Raw genomic sequence first — 13,392 nt, 5'->3', positions numbered from 1 at the left:
TTTAAATATTTGCTTTGTCCTTGTTTCTAGTATAAGTCTGATTTTTGCCCAGGCAGAAAAAACAAAAAGATAATCTTCCAGCTCTGTGTAGATCATATTTTCTGCACAAGTAAAGATGCCTCTTTCTTTCTTACTGCTGTTTGAGACTTAGAAATTCTATCACAATTTTGCTCAGAGTTCTAATGTTGACTGGATGCAGATGCCCAAATATGTGTCAAAAAAGTTCAGATGCATGAACCCAGAAACACCACTTTTGATGAAAGAGTAGTCGGATTTTCCCAAAGACTGTAAATTCACCCAGAATCTGTATTTGTAGAAAGACCTGCAAATACCCTCCGCCTAACTCTCCCACCTAGGAAAGAACTTGGTATAATTTCTCTGCAATTGAGTTTACAGTCAATAGAGGGCGCCAAAGGATGGAAAAGTAATTATCGGTGGATTTGTTTTATTTCCCCAGGTCAATTAGTTATTAAAAATTAATTAATTAATTTAAAAAACCTTTGAAAAGTAATCTTGAAAAAGGAGGAATCAGTACTGCTGTCCATATGTGTAATCTCATGTCTGCAGATCCAGACATGGCCAAGCTGAATAGAGCACCCTGAAGCTAGGGTTTGGTGCCTGGGTAGTGTTGGAAGTGGAGAGAAAATCCCACTTTCTCGCTCTTTTACTAGAGGACATGGTGAACGTTTCCCCAGCTGGGATTCTGTCCAGCAGCTTCACTTGCACTGGTTCTTTCACTGTTAGCAAATTAAGATCTTTCACAGGGAAGTAAATTGACATCGCAAATATTTCAGCTCCTGCCATGCTGCGGGCATTTTGTTAGTTTCCGGGGGGGGGGGGGGAAGGTACTAAAACAGACCTGCCTGCACGCAGCTTACAGTCTAGTGGGCAACAGAGACATTAACCAGACAATCACACAGACATACAGTAAAAACTTATCTCGACAAAGTGGTGTTAGAGCAGGGATCTTAAGACTGAATAGGAGTTAACTAGGTGAAGTAGGGAGGTTTGAGGAAGAAGATTCCAGGCCGAGAGAACAGCAGGGTCCGTGTATCTGAGCCAGGAGGGAGCACGGACACTCCAGGGACTGAACATCAGAGTGGCTGGAGCCTGGGAGGTGAGAGGAGAGTGGCCGAGGCTGGGCAGGGAGGCAGAGTTCCATCGTGCCAAGACTGATGGCAACATTGTGCAAGGATTTTGTTGCACGTGCAACGCAAAGCCCTTGATAAATGGATGTTTAAGTGGATTAGATTTATGTATTTAAAAATATCACTCTAGCTGTTTTGTGGAAAATGGATTAAAAGAGGGCAAGGTCACAAGGAGGCTACTGCAGCAGTTCAGATGGGAGATTTTGATGACTTGGGCCAAGGTACTGATGTTGAAAATGGAGAGACGTGAGCAGGGAAGGAGATCAAACTGGCTGGATGTAGTTGTGGATGGAACGTGGTGGTGAGGGAGAGGATATTGTTAAGGATAACTTCTAGGTTTCAGGCTTGAAGAATGCTCACAGGTTAGATTTCACAAACTTAGAAAACACAGATGGCAGTGTTGAGGAAGTATTGTCATTACTGATGTGAGGTGGAAATTAGAACTTCCAGCACTGGGCAGTCTCAGTCCAGGCTGTTGGTCTTTGCATCACATCTCCAAACCTCTCTGACATTAAGTGAACATTTCAAGAAGAGCTGGCAATGACCGACCAACATTGTAATGTGATATCTAAATACATAGCCAATACTAATATATGCTCATGACATGCATAGAAAAGATTCTGGAAGAATATAAACATGTTGTTACTGCTGTTATTTTTGGAGGGGTGAGATGAGAGGGAGCTTCATTTTCAAGTCTAGATGTTATTGGGTTGTCTGAAAAATTTTAAAGTAAGCCTTAATTGGTCTTCTAATTAGCAGAACCCATGAAATCACCATCGTTAGCAATAAAAAGCTTTTCGGCTGAGAAATTGAAAGCCTTCTGTGGAGCCCCAGTAATCTCCCACCTCCATTAAATCTCTCTGCTGGAATCTAGAGAGCCTTTCCATTTTGGGACCTTCTAGCCCCAGAGAGCATAGATTTCTCTCACTGTACCTCGTTAGAGATGCTCAGAAGATCAACGTGAGGACTAGCTACAGAAGCCCTCTCATCACCGTTTGATCTTTTCAGTAGCAAATGTGTCATTTGTAGCACGATTGGTCCAGTTCTTATGTGAGGCTAAAATAGAGTCACTCCAAGATGCTTTTGAGACTCCCTGAATTCCAACTACCAATCTTTCTCCCAATTGATGTATCAGTTCTGACATATCCCTGGGGACATCATTTCCACTTGCTTGGTAAATAATTAGCCTGCTGCCTCTGGCTATAGAAAGGATTATAAATATTTTAAGCACTGCAAGTGATTGAAACCATCTCTATTTGATTTTATCTATGCCTGCAATGCTTTGGGTGAAAACTTACCTCTAAATATGAAACACCCTTGGTCAGATAAATGTTCTAAGTGTGAGAAGAATAAGGCATTGCTTAGGCTGCTTTGGTCAGTGGGCCTTCAGAAACAGGCTCTAATAAGCCAGCCGTTTCGAACCTTTCCAGTTTTAGCTCACACCAGTCAATTTTTCTCACAATGAGAGAAATAAATGACCCCATTTCCCAAGAATATTTTTATGCTTACAGGATTTTTAAAAAAATAGGCTTTAGAGGGGTTAATATCCAAAATATATAAAGAACTCATACAACTCAATAGCAAAAAAAAAAAAAAATTCGATTAAAAAATAAGCAGAGGATCTGAATAGACATTGTTCTAAAGAAGACATACAGATGGCCAACAGGTACATGAAGAGGTACTCATCATCACTAATCATCAGGAAAATGCAAATCAAAACCACAGTGAGATATCTGTTAGAAAGGCTATTATCAAAAAGACAACAAATAACAAGTACTGGTGAAGCTGTGGGGAAAAGAGAACACTTGTGCACTGTTGGTGGGAATGTAAATTGGTGCAGCCACTGTGGAAAACAGTATGGAGGCTCCACAAAAACTTAAAAATAGAACTAGCATATAATCCAGCAATTCTACTTCTGGGAATATATCCAAAGGAAAGGAAGACACTAACTCGAAAAGACATCTGCACCCCCACGTTCTCTGCAGCATTATTTACACTAGCCAAGACATGGTAAAGACCTTAGTGTCCATTGATGGATGAATGGATAAAGAAGATGTGGTGTGTATGGAATATTATTCAGCCATGAAAGAAGGAAGTCCTGCCATTTGTGACAACATGGATGGACCTTGAAGACATTATGCTGAATGAAATAAGTCAGACAAAGACAGATACCATATGATCTCATTTATGTGTGGAATCTAAACAAAACAAAAACAAATTCAGTTACAGAGAACAGATTGGTGGTTGTCAGAGGTGGGGGGGGTAGGGTGGGCAGTGAGTGAAGGGGGTCAAAAGGTACAACTTCAGTTATAAAATAAATAAGTCATGGGGATGTAATGTACAGCATGGTGATTACAGTTAATCATACTATATTGCATATTTGAAAGTTGCTAAGAGAGATATCCTCTCATCACAAGAAAACAAACTGTGAGTATGTGTAGTGATGGATGTTAATTAGACTTATTGTGGTGATCATTTTGAAATATATACATATATTGAATTTTTAAAAATAGACTTAGGGGCTTCCCTGGTGGCACAGTGGTTGAGTCCGCCTGCCGATGCAGGGGACACGGGTTCGTGCCCCGGTCCGGGAGGATCCCACATGCCGTGGAACGGCTGGACCCGTGAGCCATGGCCGCTAAGCCTGCACATCCGGAGCCTGTGCTCCACAACGGGAGAGGTCACAACAGTGAGAAGCCCGCATACCGCAAAAAAAAAAAAAAAAAATAGACTTAAATTTTAGAGCAGTTTCAGGTTCACAGAAAAATTGAGTGGGAAGCACAGAGTTCCTATAAACCTCCTGCACCCACACATCCCCCGCCAGATGGTCTATTTGTTACTATCAACGAACCTACAGTGAACCATCATTATCACCCAAAGTCTACGCTTTACATTAGGGTTTGCTCTTGGTGTTGTACGTTCTATAGGTTTGGACAAATGTATAATGACATGTTTGCATCATCATAGCATTATCCAGAGTATTTCCACTGCCCTAAAAAATCTTCTGTTCTGGGGACTTCCCTGGTGGCACAGTGGTTGAGAATCTGCCTGCCAATGCAGGGGACATGGGTTTGAGCCCTGGTCCGGGAAGATCCCACATGCCCTGGAGCAACTAAGCCCGTGTGCCACAACTACTGAGCCCATGTGCCACAACTACTGAAGTCTGCGTGCCTAGAGCCCGAGCCCTGCAACAAGAGAAGCCACGACAATGAGAAGTCTGCACACCACAATGAAGAGTAGCCCCTGCTCGCCGCAACTAGAGAAAGCCCATGTGTAGCAACGAAGGCCCAACAACGAAGACCCAATACAGCCAAAAACAAATAAAATAAAATGAATGGGATTAGTGCAAAAAAAAAAAAAAACTTCTGTGCTCCACCTATTAATTCCCCACCCCAGACCCTAACCCCCAGCGACCACTGATCTCCATAGTTTTGCCTTTTCCAGATGTCACATATTTGGAATTCTTATAGAAATTTTAAAATTATTCCTCTCACAGTTATAAGAATATAGAAGCTCCCATTACAGTAAATTCTTTGTGGTTGCTATGAAAACCCAACATCTTGCCTAAACCACATCTGTATCTAGTCAGTGGTACAGGGACAACCCAGTGAGAACCACTGCCTTACAGGCAGGCAGTATTCAGAAGGAGAGGACTGGTATATTGGGGTGGTCCTTCCAGTGCCCTGGAGAGTGTTTGTTCTCAGCAATTCCAGTGTGACTTCTGATGAAAATGGTAACATGTGCCTATTGATTCAAAAAGTGGAACAGTACAACGGTGTACCAAGTAGATGTTGTCAGTGCTTTCATCTCACAGAGATAACCACTGTTTTCCTTACATACTATAAATGGGCTCATACTGTACTTAGTATTTGACAACATGCTGACTTTATTAAACAGTGTATCATGGGAGCTTTCTGCATCAATTCATAAAGATCTCATCTTTTTAAAGATAGACAAAAATTTATTCAACCAATTCTCTATTGATGGCTACCTGGATTATTTGCAAATATTTTCTGTGAAACACCAGCAATGAAGATTTTTATGTCCCTTTGCACATCTGTTTGATTATTTCCTTAGGATAAATTCCTAGAAGTTAAATTGCTGGGTCAAAAATTAAATGATTAAAATTTTGATACATATTGCCAAATTATACACTCACCAACAGTGAAATGAGACTACACTTCTCTACATCCAAATCAAGAGAAAGAATATCAATCTTTCATCTTTGCCAATTTGTTAGGTAAAAAAGTTTTAATTTTATTTCTCCATTAAAATATTAATGAAGTTGAATTTTTATTTCAATGCTGGTTACATAGGTGTATTTAGTTTGTGAAAATTCAATGAGCAGTATATTTATGATATGTGCACTTTTGGGGGTTAAGTATTATATCTTGGCCTTTTTTGTGGTGGAGGATTTCTTATGTATCTGTTAAGCCTGGGTCCCCAACCCCTGGGCCATGGACCGGTACCGGTCTGCGGCCTGTTAGGAACCAGGCCACACAGCAGGAGCTGAGCGGCGGGCGAGCAAGCGAAGCTTCATCTGCTGCTCCCCGTTGCTCCCCAACACTTGCAATACCGCCTGAACACCTCCCCCCACCACGATCCTTGGAAATATTGTCTTCCACGAAACTGGTCCCTGGTGTCAAAAAGGTTGGGGACTGCTGTGTTAGGCTACTTATGGCTGCAAGTAACAGAAAAGCCCAAGCAAATATATATGTATTCTCTTATATAACAAGGATTCTATAGCTATCATGGTACCGATTGGTTAATCCAGCACATCAGCGCATCTCAGTCATCCTCAGAGCTTTGGCTTACTTCCCCTCATGGATGTAAGATGGCTGCAGCAACTCCAGGCCTCACATGCAAATGCCACAATATCCCGAGGGAGAAGAGAGACTGTTTCTTCCTGTCTATTGTTATCATTGAAGAAAATCTGTCTCAGATACTTCTCTCCTCCCTAAAGGCTTGCTCTCACATCTATTTGGTCAAAATTCGATTGTATGTCCCCACCTCAGTCAATGGCAAGAGGAATGAGTACACATGACTGGTCTAAAGGAGCAATGACTTACTCCCTATGGCTGGGGTTGAGGCCCACCTCCCTGTAATTCATGGCTGGTAGAGGAAATCAGCAGTGTTTGCTGGAGATTATGTTTAGGGGAACAGTGGGAGATCAGATGGAACAGGCAGGTAGGACAAGATTGGGAAAGAGCTGGCTGGGTTGCCAGTTAGGAAGGATTTGAGTTATTTCACAATAAGTTCAGGAATTAGGTACCATTATCCCTATTTTAAAGGTGAGGAGACCAAGGCACAGAGAGATGAAGTCACGTGCCCCAAGTCAAAGGGCCGGTAAATAGAGGAGACAGGAATGGAGCCCAGGCAGTGGGACTTCAGAGCCCATGCTCTTGACCATTCAGTCTGCTGCCCATAAAACGCACACGTCAGGAGTTAGAAGATAGTACTATGAACATGGGCTGGAGTGGAAGCAGCTGGAATAGAACAGCTATGATTATATTCCTATCTGACAATTATTGAGTGCTTCCCATCTAATAGGAAATGTGTTAAGTGATAGTTATACATGATCTCACCGAATTCTCACGACTCTGTAAGATAGGCATTCTATTCCACAAATAAGGAAACTGGGGCTTTGAGATGTTGAATCATGTGCCAAAGTTCAGTTGTATTTGACCCTGGGTCTTTAAGACTCCAAAGCCTATGGAATTAGTTAATTTCACTATATTAACATTAAAATATATTCCAAACAAAAAAAACAGGAAATTCAGAAAAAAAAAAAGAAGCACTATAGGATGTAAAGTTGTCCTAATATCCCTTTTTTATTGAAGAACTTTAAGAAAATCCAATTTTAAGTCTGCTCTTGCACTTTGGCTGGTCTGAATCAGCCTTCACATAGGCCATGGTCTGACTGGGCATGATACCTGTGAATATCTCAATTTATTTTTTTTCTTGAAGGAAACTAAATCCAGAATACAGAAACTTTAGCCAAACATTTTTTCATGAAAAATGTCATGTGTATTAAAATTTTATTATACATTTATAGCCTTTCAGTGATACTCTGTATATATAATAGGCACCTTGTATTTACCAATTTTTTTAGATGCAACGCAAATTAGTTTTAATTTGTATAACCAACGAGCCAAACCACTGCTGGCTGTTCTCAGCAAACCAGGAGCTCCACCCGACTCCACTCCACCCCCCAGTCAAGGACGCTGCCCTGCAGAGTTAGAGAGCAACTATGACCTAGAGGACTTTTTCCTTTTCTTCTCTGTTTCCAGGGAGAGTCCCTCAAGCCCTTGTCCAGATGTTAATGTGGCACATGTGGTGCAGAGTCTTGACTTTTCGAATCTTCTTTTCTTTAGTAGAATGACTGGGTAGAACAAAGGAAATTGTTAAGGGGTATGATGGTTTCTTTCTCTTCTAAGTTGAGTCGAATCCAGCCAACATCGTCAGTGACCAAAGTCACTGCCATCTGTCAGTTGTGGGTGGCCCAAACCAGTGGTCTCTTTAGCTCCCAACGGACAGGTAACTTGCATCTGAAAAACCAACACATCACATCTGGAACTTATTGGCTCTGGAACTTATTGGCAGAGTCAAAAGAGAATCCAAAAATGGAATCAGTCAGAGATAGAACGCCCTGCTTTTTCTTGGAGCTGGTATCTGTTGGGTTCAGGCTTGTGGCATATGGGTAGAGCAACTCAAGAAAGTTTTCCAATGGTATAGGCCAACTGAGCATACTTTTCTGAAGCACAACCTCCTACCAAAAATGGAAAGGAAAAAAAAAAAAAAAACCCCAAACCAAACACACCCAAACCAACTCCCTCCTCTGGGGCACCACATGAAATAAAATTGCCTGTCGTGAAGATATTTGAATTTAAATTGTTGCCAGTTCTAAGGAAAAGGTAGGGGTAGCTGCTTGAGAGATAACCAGCATTCTAACAAAGTACCCAGGACTAACACTATAATTAGTAAACACAGGTGGTACAACTTCTTGCTTCCTCTTCCTTAGATATATAGAGATTACCGGGGGAATAAGAATGACAGGATGGGGAAAAAAATAGAAAACATTTAAGGAAATAACTTTATAAATAGTCAGAATATAGTATAGGTTTACATCAGAATGGTAAAAATACAGGCATATCTCTTTAAATATTATATTATTTTGCAAAATTTTGTATAATAAGTATCTCAAGTCTAATTCATAACTGTGTTAGGATTTACATAACATTGTCCCTCATAAGTGCTCCAGCTAGCAATATACACTCAATTTCAAATATAAACCATGGCTGCTATTATAAGAATAGTATAGAAATAAAGAAACTGGGTGAGCAAAGGAAATGGGGAAACTGTATTTGAAAAATACTCTGATGTATCCCTGGAGAGGCTGAACAGGCAGACCTTGTTAAAGGAATATTTGTCCTGCAGTCAGCCGGGGGCTTAAATACATACATACATTTCTCTCTGAAGCTTGGAGCATAGATTGAAGGGAGCGTGGGGAAGGGGGAAATTCATGAGCTGTGGCCTTATGCAGCCCTAGATTTAACTCCTGGCTTTGCTACTTACTGTGTAACTTTGGGCAAATTACTTAAACTCACTGAGCTTTAGTTTCCTCATCTATGAAATGAGTTGTTAACACCTTCCCTGCAAGCGATTGTGAAGTGTAATAAGGTAACAGTGTTAAAGCACATGGGGCCCGGCAGATTGTAAATCATTCTAACTCTGCCTCCAAAATACCAGTTGTGTTTATCTGCATTGGGACAACTCACTTCCTTCCGCATTGCTTTAACACTGTACCATTGTGCACTCCTGAGTGTGTATGAGTTTTTTGAAGCATGGATGAGTCTACTTGTTTTATACCTTTCACAGTGCCAGCTACACATCTGGGCATCCAGGAAGCACTTGATAAATTCTGAATGAGCAAGTGGATGAATTAATGAATCAACACCTTTAGAATTGTATTCACTTTTTGAAACCTATGCTATCTTTTCATCAATACCTCCCATCCCCCAAACGTGGATACTATTCAAAGGGGTCCTGCCCCAAAGACAACAAACTGTTTTCTGCATATCCCAACAGGTAAAACTTTGTTGAGCATCAGTTTTCCTATCCCCCCGCAAATAATACATTAAAAAAATATTATAGGGCATGCTCTCTCCTGCCCAAGGTTTTGATATTTACCCCATGTCCCCAAGGATATCTGCGCTGTTTTAGATCAGAGGCGCCAGAAAGGCAGGGACATGCTTTTTCAAACATCTGCCATGCATAAGATATGTTAGTTGCTAAAGAAGTGCTTTTGATAATGACAGAAACGACAGCTTTGGAAAAGTTTTAGTGCTTTACCATCATCAATAATATGTAGCAGTTCACAATTGGATTTAAATGCAGACCTCCCAAGAGGGTCCCAGTAGTCTAGTCTGAGATGGAATGCATGGTATTCTTCAACCTCTCTTCCTTCAAATCTGTCCGACTTATGCCCTTTTATGTGCTTTTGAAGTAGAAAAGAATCATATCCTCTACTACAACTCTTCCTGACTCAGGCATTTAATATTGCTAATGAAGACTGAATGGCTGGAGTCTTAATATCTTTTAATACTTTCAACTTAACTATGGGATTCTAGGAGCTGAATGTCTGGCCCGTAGTAGCTAGAGACCTGCCTATACTTTTTGTGTGCATGATTATAAAATGAAAAACAAGGAAAGTGGCATATAATTTTATAGCAACCAAACACATGGTTTTCCCCTTTCCTTTGGGATGAAAATTCCTTCCTGTAGAAACTAAGGTTATGCCCCTACTTGTGAAGCCCAAGGAGGGACACTTTGATGTGAAAGAGGATCCTGGTAGAGTAACGGATACAGAAACCAGTGTGGGAATAGGTGGAGCCTCCCGAACAGGAAAAGGCATTGTCCCAAGGAGGGGTTATTTCATCCCTCTCTGTCGTCATTCGGCCTGTCTGGTTTATTTCCTCCCCCAGGTTGGTGTGAGTTGGAAGGAGAGCCCTTTGTTAATGAGGTCAAGAACAAGACTGCCCATTTTGTGAGGTGGCCAGGGCTGAACTTTCAGATTTTCGATTTTATGAAAAGTGACCAAGAACGAAATTAATTTGGGCTTCATCTAAGCAATGCCAGAGCAACTGGCTAGGAAGTGAAAACTGCAGTCAACTGGTGTGGCTAAACAACATCAAACAACGTGGTTGGATTGATTTTCCGAGGAAATGCTTCCACTGGCCTGCAGTTTAGGCATTCTGTAGGTATAAGACTGAAATTCTGAAGTCAAAAATTTGCTAAAATAAAAAGAATTTTATTATACGAGTTTCATATCACAAATGAATAGCTGCTGCTCAGAAGCACTGAAAAACACAAAGCAATGCTTATAGCTGGGGACTTTCATGAACTCATTTTTTGGGACAGCATGGGCACTGTCCCTCTGCATGGGTCCCGTCTTTCTCAGGGGCTTTCCAGCATGTACCAGGCTGGACCCTGCAGCTCCCTCCGGGAACACTGATGTGTGGGCCCTGGCAGAATGTTCAGCCAGACCTTCATCATCTGGGAGCAGTATGGGAAAGAGTGACCAAGGCCAGTTCCAGCCGGCACAGGCCTGACGCCTCTGGCTACATTGGTTTCACTATGCTTAGCACTGAACCTTTTTAGAGTGCTTGTGAATGCTTTGTATTAGTTTTCACATCAGTCCATGGTGTAGAGCAACTTTAATAATAGATTTTCCATTTTAGAGACCAATGAGCTGATGATCAAGAGACTCAAGGGACCCACACATCATCACCCAGAAAATGAACATTAGAGCCAGGATTAGACCGCACAGATATGCCTGAGATTCTAATGGCTGTATGGTCTATGGAGAGCATTGGCCTCTGGGCTCAGAACCAAAGGGAATCAATTTTCATCTCCAGGACCCTGTAGGAACCGCTCTCCTCCCAGGGCCCAGTGAAGCACCAGCCAACCATATCTCAGGACATGAACTTGGAATGAACTACTAGAGGTAGTTTCTGAGCTGAGCTGTGCTCAGCCCAGCTCTTTGCTCTAGGTCACACACAAAGTCCCATGGGGGTTTGAGATGAGCAGGATTTTTTTTCTAATCTGGAATTTTCGTACATAAAAACAAAACCAAAGTACCTTGGAACATAAACTGAATAATAAGCAAAGACTGATTTTATAAGGCCATTCAATTTGACATGGCAAAAGTATGAAACACTCTCCATGTGCAAGACCCAAGATGAATCAGATTAGTCCTGACTCTCCAGGAGTTCACCTTTCTGAGGCAGACAAATAGATATACAGGAGTACTTTGGAGATACTGCAGGTTCGGTTCCAGACCGCTGCAATAAAGTGAATATCTCTAGAAAGTGAGTCACACAAATTTTTTTTTATCTCCCAGTGCATATAAAAGTTATGTTTACACTATACTGTAGCCTATTAAGCGTGTTATAGCATATGTCTAAAAAAACAGTGTAATGGGGATATATGTATATGTGTATTGCTGATTCACTTTGTTATAAAGCAGAAACTAACACACCATTATAAAGCAATTATACTCCAATAAAGACGTTAAAAAAAACAACAGTGTACATACCTTAATTTAAAAATACTTTACTGCTAAAAAATGCTAACCTTTATCTCAGCCTTCAGTGAGTCATTATATGTTTGCTGGTGGAGGGTCTTGCCTCAGTGTTGAGGGCTGCTGACTGATGAGGGTGACGGTGGCTAAAGGGTGGGTGTCTGTGGCAACTTCTTAAAATAAGACAACAATGAAGTTTGCCCCATCGATTGACTCTTCCTTCCACGAAAGATGTCTCTGTAACATGTAATGCTGCCTGATAGCATTTTACCCACAGAATTTCTTTAAAAAACTGGAGTCAGTCCTCTCAAACCTTGCCACTGCTTTATCAACTAAGTTTATGTAATATTCTAAATCCTTTGTTGTGATTTCAACGATCTTCACAGCATCTTCACCAGGAGTAGATTCTACCTCAAGAAACTACTTTCTGGGCTTCCCTGGTGGCGCAGTGGTTGAGAGTCCACCTGCTGATGCAGGGGACGCGGGTTCGTGCCCCAGTCCGGGAAGATCCCACATGCCGTGGAGCAGCTGGGCCCGTGAGCCATGGCCACTGAGCCTGAGCGCCCGGAGCCTATGCTCTGCAATGGGAGAGGCCACAACAGTGAGAGGCCCACGTACCGCAAAGAAAAAAAAAAAAAGAAAGAAACTACTTTCTTTGCTCATCTATAAGCAGCAACTCCTCATCCATTCACGTTTTATCATGAGATTGCAGCAATTTAGTTACATCTTCAGGCTCCACTTATAAATCTAGTTCTCTTCCTGTTTCCACCACATCTGCAGTTCATTCTTCCACTGAAGTCTTGAACCCCTCAAAGTCATCCATGAGGGCTGGAATCCACTTCTTCCAAACTGTTAATGTTGATATTTTGACCTCTTCTTGTGACTCACAAATGTTCTTAATGGCATCTAGATTGGTGAATACTTTTTGGAAGGTTTTCAATTGACTTTGCCATGTCCATCAGAGGAATCCCTATCTTTGGCAGCTATAGCCTTATGAAATGTATTTTTCAAATAATAAGACTTGAAATTTGAAATTACTCCTTGATCTATGGGATACAGAATGGATGTTGTGTTAGCAGACATGAAAACAACATTCATCTCGTTGTACATCTTCATCAGAGCTCTGGGGTGACCAGGTACATTGTCAATGAGCAGTCATATTTTGAAAGGAATCTTTTCTTCTGAGCATTGGATCTCAACAGTGGGCTTAAAATATTCAGTAAACCATGTTGCAAACAGATGTGCTGTCATCCATGCTTTGTTGTTCCATTTATAGGGCATAGGCAGAGTAAATTTAGCATCATTCTCTTTTTTTTTTTAAGTTTGTCATCTGCTTTTTTTTAATATATATTTTTAATTTATTTTTTAAATTTTTGGCTGTGTTGGGTCTTCTTTGCTGTGCACGGGCTTTCTCTAGTTGCAGCGAGTGGGGACTACTCTTCATTGTGGTGCACGGGCTTCTCATTGTGGTGGCTTCTCTTGTTGCAGAGCACGGGCTCTAGGCACGCGGGCTTCCGTAGTTGCAGCATGCGGCTCAGTAGTTGTGGCTCACAAGCTCTAGAGCACAGGCTCAGTAGTTGTGGCGCATGGGCTTAGTTGTTCCACGGCATGTGGGATCTTCCCGGACCAGGGCTTGAACCCGTGTCCCCTGCATTGGCAGGC

The sequence above is a fragment of the Mesoplodon densirostris genome, chromosome 1 (assembly GCF_025265405.1).
Source record: "Mesoplodon densirostris isolate mMesDen1 chromosome 1, mMesDen1 primary haplotype, whole genome shotgun sequence".
NCBI lineage: Eukaryota > Metazoa > Chordata > Mammalia > Artiodactyla > Ziphiidae > Mesoplodon > Mesoplodon densirostris.
Note: the sequence above shows the minus strand (reverse complement) of the source record.